The 5,669-nt window shown below is 52.2% G+C and overlaps 1 pseudogene; it reads right to left on the minus strand.

Annotated features, from left to right (window-relative positions):
• Nucleotides 1–681: 681 nt before the first annotated feature.
• On the minus strand, nucleotides 682–5,577 carry LOC149811268 (uncharacterized; annotated as a pseudogene).
• Nucleotides 5,578–5,669: the final 92 nt, after the last annotated feature.

The raw sequence follows: 5,669 nt of genomic DNA on the forward strand, positions 1-5,669 counted from the left end.
CAGCTCGCCATTGTATGGCGGCCAAACCCGAGGTTCAACAAGCTTGTCTTGCACTCTTGCAACGCCATCCCTCTGAAATCCAACAAGATGCCACCTAAGCCAGACAACGGGCCAGGCAGCAGATCACTGGCTACAATTGCTTGCCTCATAGTCCATTTGCATCCGTTCTTTCATCGAGTTCCTAATAGCACAGTTCGCTAACAATGAGTGGTAGGTCTTTCACCCCCATCTTTCTCCATAGTGTGAATGCACACATCAGTAGATACCTGGCATGCTCAATTCCTCATTGTAACACACATTCCTCATCGTTCCAAGTAAGTTGTGGATTATGTACCGCAGTAATCGGCATTGTCATGTCTTCTCCCTGCCATAGAGTGTTCAACCAATTGGTTGTCTGACGGAGCTATCGATTGTTTGGGAACCAGTCTTTGAGTAAACACTCGATCACATAACTAATGGTGCACTACTGACATACAAAAAGCAATTGCATCAAAATTCGTGCAAGCCAACGTGCACCCACGCAATTTAGCATGGCAGCGCTGGGGTCCGTTCTTGCACAGAGGCATGAGGCTTTCCCCATTTCTGAATGAGCGGGATGATCTAAGCGCCGTGGACTTGTGAACTAGACGCTGGTGAGGGACATGATATGGCGACGCCCCTAGGTGGCAACCGGCCACGCCATCAGAAGTCAGCAAACACAACCTCACACTCTGCCAGCTCCTCAGCCGTCTCTGGAGGTGGTCTGTCCTCGTTGCGCTCGGTTTCCTGGATCTCTTTGATGCGTGTGTCAGAGTCGTTCTTCGGCTTTCTCGGGGCCTCGATGCGACGCGCAGCGAGAGCATCCCAGTCCAAGCCCTCAAACCACTTGTGCCTCTTGATGTCGCCAGCGCGGCCTTGCAACATTCCTGCAAAGAACGCTCGCTTGTTGCAGTGCAGGACTGACTGGGATAACAAAAGATTACCGGGTTGGCATGCCAGTGATTTGCACGCTGTGTGGCATACTTCCATGGCATGTATCTGCTCATTCTTCATCGGATGGACAGAACATGCCTTCTTCTGATAGCACATGCTTCGAATCGGAAAGTAGCTAGGCGTTTGCGCTCTCATACATGGACGACTGCGAAGCTGAAACTCCCTTTGGTGTATGTATCTTTTTACAACACTACATCCACATGGACATTGGCAACTCCAAGAACTGCTTGGGAATCTATGCACATAGTTAACCACACAGGTTCCGTGAGAGCCAGGCTTGGGGAGGTGCACCTATGCGCTTTGCGGGCTTACGCTCCAACAGCCTTGAGACGAGTTCCTTGGCTGCGGGAGAGATGTAGGAGGGGTACTTGATGCTCCAGTTGTCATCGACGATGCGGCGCATCACTTGCATTGGGTCCTCTGTCTTGGGGCTACTAAATGGCTGACGCCCGGTCAGCAGCACGTACATCAACACACCCAGGCCCCACCTGCACACCATGCCAGGGAGTCCAGGTTTGTAACCGAAAGAGTAATCATATCTTCAATCCAGGTACGCTTACCGCGCGCGATGTGGGTCATGGTAGCACTGATTCTCGAGTACCTCTGGGAGTTACATGTGCAAGGTCCCTGAATATCTGCATCCAACGCCCCTTGACGTGTTCAGTGTTCGATAGATAGATCTATCCATTTGTCCTTCCTGGTCCCATTTTCGAAGCTGTTCCGCATGAACTGGGTAGCATACGTGTACACTGTAGGCCAGGTACTGAGTGCACGCAGATACTCATCGAATCGTATCTGCTTGCACTCAGTACCTGGCCTACAGTGTACACGTATGCTATCCAGTTCATGCGGAACAGCTTCGAAATGGGACCAGGAAGGACAAATGGATAGATCTATCTATCGAACACTGAACACGTCAAGGGGCGTTGGATGCAGATATTCAGGGACCTTGCACAGTTGCCAATCTCCATGTGGATGAGATATACAGTGCTGTAAACACGAACCCCTAGGCAGATACAGCATCATCATTGCTGTGCATTCTTGAAGTTGAGGACACCACTGTCTGAGTCTCTCAGGGAGGCACGATGCGTGGGTGCCATCAGGATGCTCCGATTGTGGCGTTCGGCATGTGACAAGGAAACTCTTCGTAATGAGCTGCGGTTGGGGCAGCTAGTGCTCAAGGCAGCTATAGATGTCCATAAATAATTGTGGGCAGCAACGTGGATGGCTGCACTCTTGGCCATGGCCACAGTCGCCAGTGACCAGTCCCTAACAGCCATTGGTCAAGGACAACTATCGGCCACAACAATGGTCCAAAGAGTTCCTTCAGGAATAAGTCTCCGACGAGACAGAATCTGACACACAGCGGTTGTCCAGTGTAGGCTCAAAGGTCGCACCAATCTACAGAGTAGTTGTAGCCATGGGCCAGGACATTTTCGGGGGCAACGTATCCGGGGGTACCGCAGAACGTGAAGGTGCGATTGCTATCATTGAGCACCTTGGCGAAGCCAAAGTCCCCGAGCTTGATGTAGCCATTGGAGTCAATGAAGACGTTCTCGGGTTTGAGGTCGCGGTACACGATGCTCGAGTCGTGCAGGTACTCTAGAGCAAGCACGATGGATGCAATGTAGAAGCGTGCCAGATCCTCTTCCATGCCCTGCATACACCAAGGCTTGTTGCAGAGGTGATGACGATGCAGCAGTCATCGCACTACAGCATCTAGGGGAACTCGGACTGCGGCTTTGCACTGTCCAACGGGGGCTGATGGAGTCACTGGCCTGGCAGTTGTGCCATTTTCATCGCAGAGGGAACTCGAACCGTGCGTTATTGGGCAGCACATTGTGCTCAACCCACAGCATGACCAACAGTTGCGGACATGAGCAACAGCCTCAGCATCACTAGCAGCTGCGAACATCAACACTGCCCTCAGCATCACCAGCAGCTGCAATCATCAGCAACAGCATCAGCATCATTAGCAGCTGCGCGCATCAGCATTTCCATTAGCATCATTAGCAGCTACAAACATCAGCATCACCATCAGGTGCGACCGCCACCACCAGCATCCGCATGCGTATGAGCATAACCAGCAGCTTGGGCCGTCAGCATCAGCAGCGATCTGCGCACCTTGAGCATCTTGGTCTTGGGTGCCAGGCAGCCCCGCTTGAACTGGCCTTGAGGGACCCGCTGCTTGATGACCTTGGCTTCCGCAACCAGGACATCCATGAGGTCACCTCCTGTCATGAGATCGAACAAAAAGTAGAGGTGATACTTGTCTTGAAACGACGCGTACATGCATATACCCCACCGATGGCGTCAGCTCAATGGTCGAATCGCAAATGCATCCCCATCATCAACCATCACAATGGACATATCTAACTTACCATTGGATTGACCCCATGCACAAGATGTGGAGTGGTCGATGGATTCAGCGAACACATCACCAACCTTGTGAGACTCTATGCCACGTCAGCAATGGAACAAATGAACATGTACGCATCTAGCAACGATTGAACGTCTATCCTGACGGGACATCGAATTCGCCCCAGTCTGGACTGGGTCCAGCACTGGATGTTGCATGCAGCGTGTGCTAATCTTCAACAGCAACTTGTGGCAATGAAACATCAAGCAAGATGATGAGCCGTATGGACACCGTTTGTCATCGTGGCTCGTCGCTGATTCAACATAACTGGTCCCTGTGCTCGTTCACCCGCCCGCTGCTACACATGGCGGCACGTATGCGCTCACAACCGCGCAGGAATATCAGGTACAGCAGCTTCTTCAAGCGTCCGCAACAGTTTCTTTTGTTCGTCAGTTCGCAACATGTGCTTCACGTGTGCAGCCCCCGGCCCCCCCCCCCTCTTCGCGGGGAAGCAACTCAAGATGTCGTCAAGCACTGCTGAAACGGCAGAAAGGCGCGCAAAAAGCAGCTAAGGCAGAGAGTGCACCTGTCGGATACAGAATGGGTGTGCGGTGTTGCGTGTGATGATCTGCTCGCAGAACACGTGCTCAGGGCACTGGACAACGGCGGTCTTGCGCATGCGCTTCATGGCGTACTGCCGCTCCTGGGATTCTTCCACCACAGTGGACACGCGTGAGAAGGCGCCCCCCCCCAGCACAACCCCTTCCACCAGATCCAACTGATTTGCATCCTTGCCGTCCCCTGCAACTCACACCCGGTGCTCTCAGCCACCACATCGAGCATGCGGCTCGAAACGAACAGTGTTTCGCCAGACCTTCTCAATCTTCAGGTCCAGATACCCAAGATTTACATGACTTTTTGACACAACAAAGGGGGTTGAAACCCATTCTGGCAAGCACAGCAACAAAGGTTGATGATTGGAGTTTGTTCAATGTCCAGGTGGATATTGGATATAATCGTGCTGAAAGCATAAGGTGGCATCAGTGTGCCATGCTTGACGGGTGGAGGAGCAATAGACGTACCGGGATACGCTACAGCAGCAGGCTGATGAAGGCATGTTTGCAATGAATCACAGTGGCAGAACAGTTTCACCTCAGAACGTCATATTTATGTGGATGCAGTGGTTCCTCAAGTGAAACATCGTGGTTTGAGGCATGTCAAGTGCACCTCGGGGCTGCCAGCGGAAGCGCACTCTCGACAGAGGGTCGCCGATGCCTCCTTTCATTGTGCACCCTAGGCCATAGGGCGAAACATACATGTAAACTTCAGGTACACATCAGCAACACAATTATTCAGCAAGATGGCAGGTGCGGTGCTCACATACACCCCAACACGCCGAAGGAGTAAAAACATGACAGCTTTCTCGCCGAACAACCTAGGGGGGTGCTGATTGCACGAAGCGGTGCTGCTCAGGGTATGCGGAAATGGAGAGCTCCCAGAGACGCGAAATGAAATGACACTAGCACATTGGGCAATCGCTCCATACCCGTGTCTTTACGAAGAGCTTGCACCTCGTCGAGGTGCCCTTTGGCCCGTACGACCTCCCAGTGCACCTCACCCTGGCGGTTCTTCTTCTTCCGCTTGACAAGCACCCATGCCGGCAGGTGGCTGGGCGTGCCCTTCATCTGAAGCCGCATCAAGCGCTGCGTGACGACCTGCGCAGACTTCTCTCGCGCCATGATGTCCTTCAGGTCTCCCAGGGTCGCAAAACGTCTCCCTCCTCAGAGTGAGCACCACAAGCTTATTGCTGACGGCTTCGACGCTGGCGGCTCGCGGCTCGCGCTTTAGCAGTGCCTTTTCACCGAAGAAGTCGGACTTGAACAGCCTGAGTTTCAGTATCAAAGGTTTATTTGTGAAAAGTTTCGAGCAAACGCAAGGGTGCAGCGACTTGAAAGAATCACTAGCTAATATAATAGTCTCTGAGCATGACAAGGCAGCCTGAGTTTCAGTATCAAAGGTTATTTGTGAATAGTTTCAGGCAAACGCAAGAGTGCAGCGATCTGAAAGAATCATTAGCTAATATAATAGTCTCTGAGCATGACAAGGGTCACGAAACTGACCCTGCTCATGGACAGGAATGCAATGGTTGCGAAAGAAGCGGCTCGCGTGCAATTGTCCATGTGGTCCAAGCTCGTCGAGAGCTGACCACTGACCGAGTGTGCCATGATATGAACGGTAGCATCCATGGGCACTTGGATCGACAGACTGGGCTGTTCAAAAAGAGAATGCATGCTGACCTGAGATAAGCTCTGAGCAACAATGCTACAGCTTCATAACA

The sequence above is a fragment of the Nuphar pumila genome, unplaced genomic scaffold, assembly GCF_984573655.1.
Source record: "Nuphar pumila unplaced genomic scaffold, dmNupPumi1.hap1.1 HAP1_SCAFFOLD_96, whole genome shotgun sequence".
Lineage (NCBI taxonomy): Eukaryota > Viridiplantae > Streptophyta > Magnoliopsida > Nymphaeales > Nymphaeaceae > Nuphar > Nuphar pumila.